At 45.4% G+C, this 18,187-nt stretch overlaps 1 pseudogene; it reads left to right on the forward strand.

Moving 5' to 3' along the window:
* Positions 1 to 592: 592 nt before the first annotated feature.
* Positions 593 to 16,761, forward strand: LOC101827810 (annotated as a pseudogene).
* The last annotated feature ends 1,426 nt before the right edge of the window (positions 16,762 to 18,187 follow it).

Consider the following 18,187-nt stretch of genomic DNA (forward strand, 5'->3'; position numbering starts at 1 on the left):
GGAGCAGGCCCAGCACATTTTTACACAGCTAGTGTGTGTAGTTCATTACTGCCATAAGAATGACATTGCACACAGAGACATCAAGCTGGATAACATGCTGCTTGATAACAAAGGCAGCATCAAGCTGTGCGACTTTGGCCTGGCCACCCGTGTCACCCCGGGAACCATTGGATATTGTACTCCAGAGATGTTCTCTGACAAAGAATACGACGCAAAGGCAGTGGACATCTGGAGCATGGGAGTGGTTTTATATGCAATGGTGACAGCAGGCTTTCCATTCAAAGGCAGTACCTACTCAGACATGGAGGAGGAGATGCAGGATCCCAAGTACCACCTCCCTTACAGACTTTCAGAAAACATAGCAGACATCATTGAGCAGTTGTTCACTGTGAAGCCTGAGCAGAGGCCCAAGATATATGACATTAGGCAGCACCAGTGGGTCAAGGAAAAGGAAGAAATATGAAAAATCACCCCATCCTTAGAGACACTCTGCAACAACCCAAATCCCAACATTTTGGTGGCTGTGTGGAGGATGGGCTATGACCCAAAGGCCATTAGTGCTTGTCTACGTGAGAAAAAATTCAATAGCATAATGGCCGCATACCTAATTTTAAACCACAAGTCACACCGTGACCACTCTAAATATGCTGAGAAGTTTTTGCCGGACTCTGTTGCTATGTCCGCAGCAGACGCTCTCACTGGCGTTACTTCTCAGAGGGGACTGAGTGAGTTTGCTCTTCCCACTTTTCTGGAGGAACACCGGGTGCATGATGAGAAGGGATCAAGGAAGAAGACCACGAGAAGCCTGAGCATGCCTGCCACCTTGTGCTGGCAGCAGAAGGGAAACAAACGTCCACACCCAGCCCCCAAATTGGCTCATCATAAGATTACTTTTGTCAAGAGTAGATGTTTGAGAGTGGATAGCATGATTTGCTATTCGTCATCCTCAAGATCCCTGTCCTCTGAGAGCATTTCTTCTTCAAAATACTTGTCCTGCAAGACATCCCAGGAAGTGAACACCCCCAACAACAGCTCATGCACTCAGAGTTCAGGGAGTTACAGGAAGGTACCTCACATTGTGAATACCACTGGCACATATGACATCCAGAAAGAGCCTTTTAGGGCAACATCCGAGAACAGCTTTGACGATGTCACTCCTGAAGGCATTCCTAAAATCCAGATTTCTTCCCTTCAGGAAACATCCAAGAACAGCTTTGATGATGTCACTCCTGCAGACATTCCTGAAATCCAGAGATCTTCCCTTCAGGCATCATCTAACAACACCTTTGATGATGTCCCTCCTGAAGGCATACCTGAAATCCAGAGGTCTTTCCTTAAGGAAACATCCACGAACAGGTTTGATGATGTCCTTACTGAAGGCATACCTGAAATCCAGAGATCTTCCCTTCAGTAAACATCCACCAACAGGTTTGATGCTGTCACTCCTGAAGACATACCTGAAATCCAGAGATCTTCCCTTCATGAAACATATGACAATGTCTCTCCTGAAGACATAACTGAAATCCAGAAATCATCCCCTCAGACAACATCCAACAACATCTTTGAAGATGTCCCTCATGAAGATGTAACTGCAGGCTCTGCCAGCCGTCTATCCTGAGGCTGGAAGAGGGTTAAGAAGAGAATTGGAAATTGTCTGAGACGACTATGCTGCTGCATGCCAGCCTGCAAGAGAAGTCATGTTTCTCAGGAGGAAGTGGTACCAGTGGAAGTGGAGAGCGGTGTGGTCGCACACACGCAGCTGCATGGGGTGCCCAAGATGCACTCCTGTGTTTCTCAATCTATATGTTTTCTAATGTCCGCTGCAACCATCACATGACAGCCATGAATATGAAAAATAGCAAATCTTTTTTCTAAAGGAACAGCCCTATAGCACTACCATAACCATTAGCATGAAATGGTTTAGCTGAAGGTAAACAACAGAGGATGAGAATCAGTGGTTGTAGAGGCAGAAAAAATTAGTTAAAATAGGAAAGGATAGGAGAGGATCAAAGGTTTGGGGTAATAAAACTCCAAAGCCTATGGAAGAGTGTGAGGGGAGAAACCACTTGAAAGTGGATGGCCCAGAATGAAATAAGAGTCAAGAACCTGAACTATATATTTCAAAGTTCTTAAGACTGTGTCTTGCATACATCATTATCTTCTGAAGTGGTAAGTATCTATGAAGGTTGAGACATGGGGTAGAAATTTTCCTGGTGTGACTGAGACAGCCGAAGTGGGAGCCCTGCAGGAAGTCCAGATGGCAGTGTGTCCACTAACCCAGGAGAGAAGTCCAGCAAGGAGGAGGTAAGCCATCATCTACCACAGGAATCTCCATAGAAAACTATGGGTAACAAGGCCAAGTCCTAAGGATGGCCTTCCATAGCATTCTTCTCAGAGTGGAGCCTTGTGCCAAAATTCACCTCCAAACTGCCCGTGGATTAAAGTCCCAAAGGGACAGTCTTCATGGATATACCACAGCAATACTCTTTTGTCTTTCTATACAAAGAGAAAGTCGAAGGGAGATGTTTTGTCACACTGAGGGAGAGGTGACCCTTCTCTTCCCTCTTCCTGCTTTCCCTGCTGTTGTGTTTGCAGCCTGCCTACATCCCATTGTCCCTCTAATCACAGGAGTCACAGTCCCACGGCATGATGCTGGATCAGTCTAGCTGTTGGTGAAGGGCCCCTGATTGTGGGGCTTTTGTCAGAAGCATATTTATCTCCTAACAGGAAGGTGACAGCAAGCTGGAAGTAAATGATTCCATTGTGGATGGAAAGCTGGGATATTGCTCCACTTTGGAAGGTGGGTATTGCTTGCCTGTCTTGCAGCACAGTAGACTCATGACTTAGTCCACAGTCTTGGGAATCCTTTTTATTTAGATACCACATCATAGGTTAGACATAGACAGAACCTTATGACCATTGAGTTGAGGCATTTGGCCAGGCTGTCTGTTTGGGTGTCCTCCTGTGAAAGTTGTCTTTGGTGATGTCATAGACACACTTGAGACAGATCACTGCTGTCTGCAATGAAAAGTAGCCACTCAGAAGGGACTGAATGCCAGGGCTCATCTGTGTGCCTCATGTGGCTAAAGACAATATTGAAACTACCTATCTAGTCCTATTGTATGAGAGATGTTTCTGTGATCTGGTCTACCCTTGACACTGGTCTATACACAAATAAGCATTAGGCTGCCAAAGCCAGACATTTTCAATTCCAAGGAAAATGGTCATTGAGCTCACGATACAGAGGGGCAAAATCATGAGAGACAACACAGCCATACATTGAGAGGGATCTTGGCATAACTTGTGGCTAGTAGAGCTTCTTTCCCCTCTGACCCACTATCCCCTAACCTTTATAAAGGAACAGTTTTTGTAGAAAGGGTGAACATCTCCTTACCCCTGTATGGTAGGACAGTCACTCTGAAACTGAGCAGTTCCTGACTCTATACTGGCCTGAGGAACCACAAACATGTGGGTGGACACGGCCTTACAAGGAAATCGAGCACAGAGCTACAGAGCTTCTTGCTCATGTGGGTGATGCTGCTCTACATCCCTGGTGATGACTAAGGCTAGTTTCTTTCCTGATGTGCTTTCCTGAAGTCAGCACCGGGGAAAGGGAAACCTGGGTGCTGTAGCCTGGTCAGTCTAACCCAGGACAGACAACCTAAGAAAATCACTGGCTTCATAAGATGGGGACTAAGAAGTTAAATCTCACTATGAACAGATGTGATGCTTATTTCTGTTTACTAACATTTCCCTGGAGCCTGATGGGAACTTTGTGTGTCCCTGTAATGAGAGGCATGTTCCTGCCTTTAGCCTTTTCTTCTGAGAGAACAGAAGACAGCTGAGGCCCCCCACTGCCAGCACCTCCCTCTTTCACTGTATGTCTGATGGACAGAGCAGGAGCAAGTGCAATCAGTCCCAGCTACTTAGAGCAGGACCTTCATAAACGCCAGCTCAAAGCGGTCCACGGGTTCCTCCTCACAGAAATGAGTCTTTGAGATGTTCTTTTGGACATAATATGTTTGGTTGGGACACTACTTAAATTACACCCACTGGCCTATGGACACTGCCATGATGACCAGTTTGGTATGGGTGGGTCACACGGAGTCTCATACATGAACCCAGATCTCTTATTGGCCATCTTTTCTCTCCCTATATTTGAATGGTCTTTGGGACAGGATCTTTGTGGACGCTCAATTTCACCAAGTGTGTATCCTGTCTAATGTAGACAGAGGACTTGAGATGGGGAGCAAGAAGCAGAGCGCCTATGTGTAGACGTGTTTCTGGGAAAATACTTTTCCTCCTCTTCTCCTACACCCTGATTCCTGCAAAGCACCAGGGCAGTCATGAGAAATTATTCCCTGAAATCAGACATCTCTAAGGAGACCCTAATGATATTGGCCTAGGGAAGGTCACATTGGAAGATAATGGGCATTATACCTGCATCTTTAGTCCCCAAATTGCACTAAAAGAAAACCTGCCAAGAACACAGGTCTTCTGTTTGGGGAAAGTGGAACTATCAGCCAGCCTTTACATGGCACTATAATATTCCTTATCTTGTAGGTGCTTGGCCACATCCTGAACCACATCTCCAGGGGATTCCTGAGCAGAGGATCTGAGTACTCAGTGCAGATGATGGTGATAAAAATCCACCAGGTAATTTCCTGAGCTCCTGAGGACCCCAGGGGCTCCACACACAGGACATACTGTGGAGAGCAATGAAATGACTTCAGTTTCTGCATGCCACCACAGAAGGCCCCTGCCCAATTCTTGTCAAGATGTGTGGACAACGGGTGGATCCCTTTTGATTAAAGTTTCGCAGTGGATGTTTTAGTGTGGAATCTCCACCACACTGTGGAGGTGTGTCTATTTTGAGAGTGCAAAAAGGTTACTTATGCCTGTCTTTCCTCACAGATGACCCAGGAAACCTGCCTGAACAGATAAAAGCATGCCTCAGCAGTGAATCGTGAAGCCAGTGTGCATTTCTACATGACAACTAGACTGGAATGCATGAAAAGCACAGTGTCCATGGACCCTGTTGGCCAGGCCACCAGTAACATGGACATGGCTCACTTGAGGTCATCTACTTGTGCTGTTTCTCACTGGTGTTGAATAGAGACTGTGAGCAGGTGAAGCAAATTACTGAAGTATTTAAGGAGAACTCTAACAGAATTTATACTGATTGGTGTTCTAGACACTTATGATTTCTGAGGAATCCAAAGGAATATAAGCTGTCAGACCCCTGTTCTCAGCAGCAGTCACTATTGTTAATGTGACAGATCTTTCTTCAGACAGACTCAGAAAGATGCCCATCTGATGCCCAAACATCAAATCCAACAACCCACTGGGTCAATCCTAGAAGAGACGGCAGACTCTGCACTTCTGGTTCCATAACATCATGTAAACCTTCAGATGCCCATAAAGTTTGACAGGGGAGGAACAGAGACTGGACACATGGAACCAAATCCCAGTAACAAACCCACCTAGATCATGTAAGCTGATTTTTGTCATAAGCACCCAGGAAGTCAAGGCAGAGAAAATGGTCTGTCCTATAGGATGGCAGGAAAGTATGTAAAAGCAAACAACATGGAACCTGTTAGAAGAAAGAAAAGACTCTCAAATATTACAGCTGACTCCAGATCCCAGCACTGCAATGTTCATGGAAGAGCTACAGAAGAGAGCTATGAAAGTTCTGCTTCATATGGAGGAAGAGCAGAAACAACAGAGAAGATGAATTGAGATCAGATGAGCTCTGATGCCTGAGTCAAGAAAAGACAGAAGCTGGAGAATGGCTGGAGGACCACTGCAACCTACGACATCTAGAGGAAGCCTGGACACTGTCACACCCCAGAAGACAACAAGATGGCGGTTCAGTGCTAGGCAGCGTGAAGGGAATGCTAGGCAGACAGGCTGATGGGCTCTGCTCTCCTCTCCTTTACACCCATTTGCAGCTCAAGATTACTGCATGAAGATATGGACCAGAAGCAGAGTGATCACTATCCAGAGCTGGGGGCCACTTCCAGCTCTGTCTGCTTTGCTTTTGGCTTCAAATACCTCGGCCCAGTATAAGAGGGAGATGGAGCATAGGAAATACATAGGACTTGCTGGAGCTGGGGAGTCTCCATGCTGCTGCTCCTGGAGCCCAGAAAGCCTAGAGTTGCACACTCCCCATGCCTGTTCCACACACACTACTAGATGTCTACCACACAGAACACATCACCCTCCTGCTCTCCTGCAATGAATTCATCACACCCAGACTGTGCTGAACACTCCACATTTCCCAAAACTATAGATGTCAGGGCCTGACAGCCCACAAACCACACATACATTTGTAATCAGGCCTTACCTGATACTTTTCCTTATCCACACACACTCATGTATCAAAGTCTTCATACATTATTAAATATCAGTTCAGGATGCCCCTTCCCAACCACCTCACACCAGGAGTCAAGACCTGATGTGACCCCATTCATCTGCTATGCTCAAACATCCTTGCTAGTAATTGTCTCCTGTTGATGTGGCATCTCCTTACACCTCCCCAGATGCATTGGGTCATATTAGAATCAGCTCCCCACCAGACCCATGTGATTTTCTCCATGTCAGGCCTTACAGGACACCAACTATGAAGGCCTCCATATAATCTGTATCAAATCCTATCAGAACACCCTCAACCATTCCTCCTGCAGAGCCACTTCTTAGGACCCACTGGACACAAACTGCACCTCATTGACGCTCAGTGCCCACTGATGTTTCATGGGTCCCATAGTTCTGTTCCCTAGTATGGTCGTGCACTGCATGTGTGATGGAAGCCGTGTCAGTGTATGTGAGCCTATAATAGTCAGGGAGGGGATATCAAGCAGGCCTGAAGCCTAGAAATGAATTCAGTTATCATCAATTGTATGCGTTATAGGGCCTTATACTACAAGTTTAGAAGAGGGCATGCTGGACATAATCCCCAGCCCACTTCTACACTTGTAGGAATGAGGCCCTGATACACACACCATTGATGCCGCCCATATTCACAGCTAGTTATCAGGTCTTTTTGATGGAAACGGGGCTTAGGCCATGTCCTGCAAAGCTTGGCAGATTGCACAATATGTGGGCTGGTGCTGACCAGAGATATAGGCACACCAACATGCACTGTTAGATCTCAGGCTCTTCTGACACCCTAACTGCCTCACTCACACTCATAAGTGTCTAACACTCCCAGACATCACTTTCCACATGCCCAACCTGCTACAATATGCTTATCACACCTTGATGGACACCAGTTCACCCGTAAGCTAACATTGGGACCCAGCTGGACATCCCCTTCTTCCACTGCTACCCTCTGAGATTCAGTGATATTCATCACACACATTGGACAGACCCCACCCTGTGCCCACTCATCCACTTCTAGGTGTCCAGTTCTGTCTGACCTCCTACTGCACGTTAATGGACAACTAGCACACCGTGCTGGAACCTTATCCCCCCATCAGGCCTTGCACACTTGGGAGGAATTACCATTGCTGGACATTATTCTTCTGAAGACACAGCTACAATGACAGGCATCAGGTTCTGCTGAACCCCTTCCTATGATGCACAATGTGCTGGGTATCAGGTTGTGGCCATGTTGGACATTGACCCAATTACTAAACCAGAATGGCACATTACAGTCTGGAGGGTGATGGGTAATGTGAGGTTATCCCTACCTAACAACTAAAGTGCCCATAAACACACACACAGACACACACACACACACACACACACACACACACCTTGGTTCATACCTTTAGGCACCTTCCCTCCTACAGACTAATGCCACACACATAACTAGCTATCAAGACCAGTTATATAAGTACACACACACACACACACACACACACACACACACACATCTAAATATCCTTTTAGGCACCCCTCTCCTACTGAAATATCCCACACTCATAACAAGCTGTCAAGACCAGCAATGTAAGTATACATGCCCCACACATACACATCTAGGTATCCTTTTAGTCACCCAGTTCCTACAGACGAATCCCACACACATGACTAACTCTCAAGACAAGCTATGTGATTACACACACACACACACATACACACACACAAGTATCATGCAAGTAACCTTTTTTGGTACCTCCTTTCCTAAAGACATATCCCACACACATAACACACACATACACACAAAAATCTATGTATCTTTGTATTCACCCCCTCTCCTACAGACAGATCCCACACATAAAGCTAGTTCTCAAGACCAGCTATATAAGTATTTACACACACACACACACACACACACACACACGAGAGAGAGATGGATTGGTGTCAGGTTCTATTTAGGTATCCTGAGTGATCTGTTTAAGACAGGAGATGCCTAGCAGTACATGAAACATAGGACTGAGTGTGGGGCTTCAGCCATAAAGGAAGGGACAAATAATGTAACCTAAAACTTATCCCTGTTTGTGTTTTTGTGTGAATGTGTGCATGTGTTTTATGTATGTGTGCATGTGTGTGTGCTTTGTGTGCATGTGTGTTTGTGGTTGTTTGTATGTGTGTCAGATCCTACTGTGCACCAGCTAAAGTTACAAACTTCACTATAGCACAACCCCACATATACCCATGTTCAGTCACACACAAAGTCATGTATGTACACGGCAAGGTGTCAGATCCTGCAAGATACTACTTCCCCTGCAGTAGAACACTAGGCATGCATACATACATACATACATACATACATACATACATATATGTATTCACATACACAAAGGGATAAGTGTAGGGTTGTATTTTGTATAACCTCCATTATAGCTGAAGCCCCATAGTCAGGCCTATGTTTCAGGTTCTGTTCAGCATTTCCTCTCTTAAACCGATCACATACACAGGACTAGGTGTCAGGCCATGATAGGTACCTCCTGCCCTAATCTCAAGGTTCAACACACAAACACGGGTACTTGATCAGTACTGCTGGATTCCCCCACCCTAGTGACAAAATGCTCAGTGGTCTGCTAGGTACAAACTCACCACACCTCCTTCCACCAACCACTGTATGACTTGAATTTGTACAGGAATCTAGTTTCAGGTACTACTAGATGTCACCTATCCTGTAGTCAAAGCCTCATACAAAAACATAGCTTTGACAGGATCTATCACATAGTTCCTCCTACACATCCAAAACCCCACAGATACATAAGACTTAGGTTTCAGCTCCTGGTTAGTACCCCATCCCCCGCAATAAAAGTACAACTTACACATATACATCAAGATATCCATTCATGCTAGGAAGCTCCTTCCCTTCTGTTCCTCGGTGTTATATACTCACATCTGAAGAATGAGAGCTAAGAACAAGAGATGTATAGAACCTGCAGCTAGTTTACTAGTATTCATATACACTCTTCCCTATAGCTAAATGCCAGGTACACAGCCACACACTCAGACTCAGGTACACACTTGTATGAAACCATGCACAGACTCATCAACAATACAATCAAAGCCCTATTTACACACAAACATGTCCTTCTCCTACTAGGTGTTCATCTCCCTACAGCAAAGTATGTACATACACACACATAAAGAGAAAACGAGAGATGAGAGAGACAGAGATAAAGGCAATGACAAAAATAGAGACTGAAGTAAAAGAGACAGAGATATGAGATAGATAGATAGATAGATAGATAGATAGATAGATAGATAGATAGATAGATACAGAGGGGGGAGGGAAGGGTGTTCTGTGTCGGGTCCATTGTTACTACTCCATATAGTTAAAGCTGTCTACTCAGGGTTAGGGGTCAGGTTCTACTTGACACAGCTTCCCCTATACCCAAAGTTCCTATACACAGCTAGTTTACCAGAATGCACACCCTGCCCTATAATAAATGTCAGGTACATAGCCACACACCCAGAAAGACATTCAGGCACACCTACTCCAACAAACCCATGCGCAGACACACACATGCACGCACACATACATACACAAACATGCACACACACATATGCACACACATAAACACACACACACTTCAATTTGTAATCCTCCTTCACCTTTTTAGTGCCAGCTGTAAGTATGCAACATACACTTACATGGATGAATGGAAGATTTAACATTGGAAAGTTGTCATGAAGACAACAGATCAAGATCCAGGACGATACGATTCCATAGTGTGAGGTTGATTTGAAAAAGCTTATCATAGAAAGTATCTCAAGAAGTTGGATTTGAGGTATCTGGCTACTCTCATCTAAGCATCTCCAAGCTTACTATGCAGGTTTCTGATATATATTATGATGTCTTCTCTGAGAAACCATGGCAGCACCTGTGTTTGTGCATTTGCCTCCATACAAAATAAGAATTCCTTCTATTATTACATACAACTGTTGAATTTTGACTAAATCTGTTCATGGAAAAATGCTTTGCTTGAGAAAAATTTCAAAAGCATTGGGACTGGAGAGATGGGTAAGCAGTTAAGAGCGCCTGTTGTCCCACTGCCAGGGGCCTCCCAACAGATCAAGCCACATAACTGTCACCCACATTCAGAGGGCCTAGTTAGGTCCCATACAGGTTCCTCAGCTACAGTCCAGAGCTCATGAGCTCCTATTCTCTGGGATCTTCCCTCTCTTCAACTGAACACATGGAGCTCAGCCTGGTGCTTGGTGGTGGGTCACTGCTTCCAACAGTTCCTGGATGTAGGCTCTGTCATACGCTCGACTTTGTTGACTTCCCAAGGGAGGCATTATCCCTCATAGGAATGGGTGGGTTGGAGGTAGGAAGGGCAGAGGTGGGGGTCAGGTGAAGGGGAAGGAGGGGGAACTGAGTGTGGTATACGCAATAAAAATAGAAAAAATAGTAGAGTGTAAAAATGAAAGAGTACTTGTTGTTCTTGTAGAGGTCTGGAAGTCATTTACCACCACCCAGGTCAGGCAATACACAATCTCACATAACTCCAGCTCCAGGAGAGCTGACACCTTCTTCTAGACTTTGTGAGCACTTTAGTACATACACACATACACATTACACATTATATATACATGATATATACATATAAGGCTTACATACATTACATTTATATACATCATTTAAAACGTATGTATAAAATCAATTTAAGAAAAGAATTTCTCTGGTTTAAGGATCTAGAAATAGTCTGTAACACCAAAAGTAAAACCCCAGAAACAAATATTGGGGTTCAACCTCATGATCACAGAAGCAAAGCAGGCAAGCCACCAGAGTGTTCTCACTTCAGACAATGCTCGGACAGAAGAGGCAATCCACTGAACCAGAGATTGCATCTACAGACGGCACTGTTCCTCACCAAATCTCAGACTGCTACTGAAACAGGACTGAACTCCTTATATTTTCTCTAGAGCTGGGATTAAAGACATGAACTCTGTTTCACTCTGATTCACTCTTGTGTAGCCCAGGATGGTCTTGAACTCACAGAGATCCATCTTCCTTTGTCTCCTGAGTCTTGGGATTAAAGGAGTGTGCCATCACTGCCTGGCTTCTATAACTAGCTAGTGTGGCTGGCTTTGCAGTATGATCTTCACAGTAGCTTAGATCATACACAATGTATCACGACAACAGTCAAACCATTAGCATCTCAATCCTCTACTGAGTCATTCAATATGAAAGCGCTATAATACAAATTGTATTAGGACAAATGTCCATTTCTCAGTTCTCTAAATTATGATTCATATATAAACAAGCTACCAGTAAAATATATTATCACCATTTTAAATTGCAATATAAATGCTTCAAAAACACAGGTAGGATACAAGAATTCAAGTTTCTTTGTTGCCAACACTAATATGTCTTTATATATAATGAGTAATGTAAATAAATATTCACTTAATAAGTAAAGTTAAAATTCATTAAGTCTTACTCACACTGAGACCATTGTTATTAATGACGTGGGGACAGAGAAAATACAAAATGTACAATAATCTTAGCATATTTAAATCAGCTCCTGCAGACAATATAGGTGCCAAGGAAACAATAGGATATCTTAAGAAAGGATTTTTTAAATAAATTTATTTCAATAAGAAACCATTTTAGAGGGGCTAGGAGGCAGAAGAAAGCAGCCAGCATCATCAGCCACCCTTCCGGTCTTGCCCATCCTCCATCCAGGAGAGAGTGAGAGAGTGGGGGGAGGGAGAGGGAGAGAGAAAGAGGAGAAGAGAGGACAGACCCTTGATGCCATACATACCAGGAGAGGGAGAGACTCCCCCTATACCCATTAGAAGAAGAGATGGGAAGAAGACAATGTAAGAACACATCCAACAGCAGAAAAGCTTATATGACACCACCAGAGTCTTGGAACTCTACACCAGCAAGATCTGATCATCCCAAACAGATGAAGGAAACAATTCAAACAGTTCAAGGCCTGAAAAGAGAAATGGAGACAATAAAAAAACACAAACTGAGGTAATGCTGGAAATAGAAAAGTTGAATAAACAATCAGGAAAACACAAACAGGAAATACTAGAAATAAAAAAGTTGAATAAACAATCAGGAACTACAGATGCAAGCATAACTAACAGAATACAAGAGATGGAAGACAGAATCCCATGCATTGAAGATAGAGGAAATACATTTGACAAAAGAAAGTCTTAGATCCTATAAATCACCCTGCCCTATGCTTGAGGTGAGTGGGGGCCCTGCTCTGAGCCCCAAATCCCTACATCCCCCTGCTACCCTCTCCCTGGGCTTTTTCTGCACCTAGAGAGGTCCTGCTCCACCCTGAAGGATCACCTGAATCTGGCCATACCTCAGTCTTCAGCCTCCTCCAGCCACTGCCCAGTGCTTGAGGTAAGTGGGGTCTCTGCTCTGGGCCCCAACAACCAACATCCCCCTGCTTCCATCTCCCTGGGCATTCTCTGCACCTAGAGAGGACCTGTCCCTCCTGGAAGGATCAACATGAGATTGGCCACACCTCAGTCTTCAGTGCCCTCCATTCTCTGCCCTTAGCTTGAGCCCTGTTGCACCCTTCCCCCATGGGGGTCTGCTGACTGCTTGTTACTAGGAGCTTTTAGCAAAACATTTCTCATCCCCTCCTCCCAGTAAGGCCTGCATGTAAGTTCCTGTTTATTGTCTAAATGCTAATTCCTGTTTTTGGCCCACCCCTTTGCTGGAGGACCCTGGGAACATAGGCTTCTAACCTAGGTGTTTTTCCACCATACTTGACTTTGGTCCTTGGCCTATTTCTAAGGGGCAAGTAGCTTTCACAGATGGTTCTTCTAAAGGTACAGCTGTAGTCATGTCTTATCCGATCATTAAGACAGCCAGAATTCCTGCAACTTCTGCCCAAATGGCTGAACTCTCAGCCCTGGCCTTGGCTCTACAACTCTTCCCTACGGAAGCATTAAACATTTATACTGATAGTCAATACGTTGCTCATATTATCCAACCCTTAGAGACTGCTGCCTATGTCGCTCCCATCTCTAAGATACAAGAAAGTTTATTACAGGTACAAGGTCTGCTATGGCAATGGAGCAAACCTATATTTGTGGGACATCTTAGGGCCCACACCCCTTTGCCAGGGCCCCTCAGCGAAGGAAATTGCATGGCTGAGAGGTATGCTCAAATTTGTGTGGTTTTACTAGGACTCACTAAAGCACAATCCCTGCACAAGCGCTTTCATCTTAGTGCAGGGTCTTTACACTTTCATACTGGGATTACCAAAGAACAGGCTATTCAAATAGTTAAGGATTGCCCTCTTTGTGTAGAATTTCTTCCTGTACCTCACCTGGGGGTCAATCCTCGAGGACTTTGCCTAACCACATTTGGCAAATAGATGTAACACATGTGCCATCCTTTGGTAAATTACAATTTGTTCATGTTTCTGTAGATACTTTTTCCCACCTGATATTCACCTCTGCCCACTCTGGTGATGTTAAGAGCCACTGTTTACAGGCTTTTGCTTACATGTGGGTTCCAAAACGAATTAAGACCAATAATGGCCCAGCCTATGTCAGCAGAGGTTTCAATCACTTTTGTCTAGATTTTGATATCTCCCCCAAAACTGGAATTCCTTACAACCCCCAAGGACAGGCTATTGTGGAACGTGCTCATCACACTTTAAAAGCTTATTTAGCTAAAGTAAAGAAAGGGGATCTTGGGGGCCACCTTGGTTCCCCTCACTCTACTCTTTAATTTATTCTCTATATCTTAAATTTTTAAATTATGGATGCTTCTGGCAACTCCGCAGCAGATTGTCATTGGCGGCCTGCTGTACAACAAAAATCTCTAGTTAAATGGAAAGACCTAACCTCGGGTCTTTGGAAAGGACCAGATCCAGTTTTGGTTAGGGCCCAGGGGTCTGTTTGTTTTTTCCCACAAGATGGTGAGTCCCCAATTTGGGTTCCAGAGCGTTGTGTGCGCTCTGTTCCTGCTGATACTCATCAGCCACCTATAGACTCATTAGGCTTTAATGAGGAACCTGCCTGTCCTGATGCTGGCAGGTCTTCAGTGTCAGATAATCAGCCTCAACCGTAGCCTAGGAAAGGCAGCCCTCAGGATGGATTTTCCTACTTGGATTCAATAACACTCCCTCAGGAGAAATGTTTAATTATTTCCTCCAGAAATGCTGCTTGAGAAGCTGTTGATCAGCCTTGGTGGTCCGTGTCGCAGGAGTCATGCCTATTCCAGTGGAACACTCAGGAGAGAACTAACTCATCCTCACATGACACGGGAGTGACTTTGACATCACAGCAGCTGCAGTTTTTGGCTTCCCTATCTCTTAGCCAGTTGCCACGGCAGGCATGCTAGATAAACCCCCAGGGGAGGATGCCTCTACCTTAAATTCCCAAATTTATACTAATTACAATTGGGCACTTTAAATCTTAATTAACAAATGGACTTAATTGGCTATTCTAACTGAGATCAGGGTACCTCCCTTTTGGGAGACCCACCTCTTAAAGGACTGCAACAGACAGGTCTATTACTTGAGAAATGGAGTGGGTCACTAGCCCTCGGGATTATGACCCTGGGCAACACAGTCTTTAGCCCTAGTTTGCCATATGGAAAGGCCACAAGCCCAGTGAAATTTTCTTACAAAGCAGATCATGCTTTCTTTGTCAACAGACAACCCCTCAGTGCAGGCCTGGTTGAGCCAGCAAGACAAATGAGTTATCAATGACAGGTACGTCCTGGGGGACATCTACCAACCTAAGACAGAGGGTTTGTGAGGCCTGGACAGACTTCTCATTGATGGGTAAATTAGATGTTAACGTCCCGGGCAACCTAAGCCAGATGCTCATTTTTTAAATTATATATAAAAGGGGGATTTGTTGCACCCTTCCCCCATGGGGGTCTGTTGACTGCTTGTTACTAGGGGCTTTTAGCAAAACATTTCTCATCCCCTCCTCCCAGTGAGGCCTGCATGCAAGTTCCTGTTTATTGTCTAAATGCTAATTCATGTTTTTGGCCCACCCCTTTGTGGAAGGGCCCTGGGAACTTAGGCTTCTGACCATGGTATGTAAGGCTCCACTCTTGTAATAATAAATGCCATTCTCCTTATAAGGATGAGCCGCTGTCTTTGTCTTTATTTTCATCCTTAGCCCTTAGCCTCGGATCGTTGTGAAGTATGGTAGCACTGTAGCTGCAAACACACTGGCAGCTTGCTACACTGGGGGGATAGTGAAAATCTAGGTGAGTGCTACTATAGTGAGGTTCAGTGCTCTAATAGTTGGTGGGACTGTGCCAATGGCACACATGAGCAGGGTTGCCATGGCTGCCCACTTGGGAATTTCCCATGTGGAGCTGCTGTCTACCTTGGTGCCACAGCCTGCCTGCTACCTGCCTGCCAACTGTTACACCAACCGGATATTCTGTGCTGATGGAGCAGATGAAAGGCGTGGCTGTCATACTAGCCTGCAGCTTCCAACGCCAGGATTACAAGCCTGTGTATGAGACATAGGTGTGTGATGGACAGCCAGACTGTACTGATGTACTGATGAGTGGGAGTCCTCCTACACACCGCCTTGAAAGGTCATCACAGCAGCAGTCACTGGCAACAATGGCTGTTGCTGGCCATTGCTCAGGACTGCACGTCAAACTCTATGCCATCTGCACTCAGGAGTACAGCATCTTTGCCCCCTTCACCTAGATGGTGGCTGTGATTGTGCAGCAGCAGGAACCTCCTTCTTAAGGGCAGCTTATTGCCCAGGGTGCCACCTTACATGTAGAAGACTTCCCTACAGAGAGCTCTAACTAACGCTGTGTTGAGGAACCTGCCTTCTCTACTCCAGATCTTGAGCCAATATATGACTCCTGGAGGTTCTCAGGGGGCTTCTTTTGCCAGCACGGTTGTTCAGTGCATCTTCAGATTGGCTGTCTCCATCTTTGGGTATTGCTTACTCAAACCAGTAACTCAGCTTGCATCCCTGAGACCAGATCCCAGGTCACTGCATCTACTGCTCCCTCAGAGGCCCTGGATAACAGCACAGGTCAAAACCTGAGGGCAGGGCATACAAGAGCAGGATGGGGAACCGGCTCCTCCACTGCCCATCAAGGCTCCCATCCCAATCCCAAGCATACTTCTGGCCTCTCCTATTGTTTCAGAGCACCAGATCCACTACCCTCAGTGCCTCTAGATGCCTCACTGGTGTCTGAAGTTGTAAGGTTCACCGAGGCCACCTCCTACACAGTCTGTGGTCCCCATGACCTACTTGGACTCCAGATGGACATCACACAAGAGTCCTGGCCCCAGAGGATCAGGATGATGTATTGCTAATGCCACTGGTTGAGCAGAAGTCTGGGTATTTAAGGCAGAGGATGAGCTCCTGCTGGTCTGAGCGAAGCCAGCCACCGTGGGGTTCTAGACACAATGCTATGATCCTGTGGAAGTGGCTAGGCTTCTCCACTGTGCTGTCTGGTGCAGAAAGTTAGGTGTCCTTCAGGCAGGGAGAGTCCCTTCTCTGTATGACTCAAGGCTGGACCACCAACCTCTGCCCATCGTCTGGCCCAGGTGGCTGTATTAAGAAAGGTTCCCCCAAACCCATAGCCTTGGACACCCCATCCTCCCTGACCCAAATGTGGCCTTAAGTACCAGACTGCAGTTGGCTAAAGGTCTTCAAGTCACCAAGGGAGGATTTGGCAAGGGTGACAGTTTTACCCTTGAATTCTATCCTACCTGCCACACTTAAAGAACACAATTACTTTTGTATTCTATTTGCATCATTGCCCATCAAATAAAAAACATAACTTTCAACTAACGAGTGAAGAGTTTAAATTTCTTACATTTTATTTTTTGAAAATACATTCATTTGCACTGGGGAGGCCCTAGAACCAGCCTCTGTGTTGCGTGCACCAAGAGCAAGTCTGGAGAAATCAAGTCATCAAATTTGGGTGAAAGCGTGGAGATTGAATTGAAAGACAGGAGGGCCAGTCATTTGTGCTAAGAGGTCTCTTCTCTTTAATAGAGAGGGAGTGGCCTTACATATACAGGCTTATAGCACAGTGGAAAAAAGCCCCAGGTGGAAGAGATCGTGTTTTCCTAATGTTAGATGTTAATGTCAGTAGGGCAAACCCGGGTCAGTAAACCAGGACTAGAAAACAGGATGCACTTGGAGTGGAAAACAGGATGCACCTGTTGACTGAGCAGAGACTCAGAGACCCTATGGGGGCTGGGGCCCAGCATCTCCCCCTTCTTTTTACATAAATTAGTGCCTGTCTCAGGTGGCTAGGACGTTAATGCCAACCTTACCAGTCAAAGGAGAAATCACCCGGGCTGCATGACCCTCCTGTCTTAGGGTGGTTGGCATCCCCTTAGTCCCTTGGCTGCCTCATTTTTCTGTAGGCTCAACCACAGTTTGATAAACCGAACCTGGACTTGTCTAGCGCCTTAGCCAAATGGAAAAGATGGGGACCTGGCCCATTCTTTGATTAAATGGCTTGCTACCTGGGATCCCCTAAGGATGAGCTCTCCAGAGGACAGAGGATCCCAGGTCTCTTCATCCTAATAATTTGATTGGCCAATTGAGTATAAACTTTCCCAGGGGTAACACAAATGTGTGCCAGGGTAGGTGAACAGGTTTAAGGATGTTCGTTGATCAATACTTAAAACTCCTACCTGTACTAAGTTATTTAGGATCTCTGAGTGCTGAAAGCCTCTGTTACTTCCTCTGCTGGTTTATTCACTATAGTTACAGACTGTGAGATGGCAGTCCCAGATACAATGGCTGCTGAAGCAGCAACAGCAACAGCTACAATCACCCCAGC

Source organism: Mesocricetus auratus, unplaced genomic scaffold, assembly GCF_017639785.1.
Source record: "Mesocricetus auratus isolate SY011 unplaced genomic scaffold, BCM_Maur_2.0 Super-Scaffold_100676, whole genome shotgun sequence".
Classification (NCBI taxonomy): domain Eukaryota; kingdom Metazoa; phylum Chordata; class Mammalia; order Rodentia; family Cricetidae; genus Mesocricetus; species Mesocricetus auratus.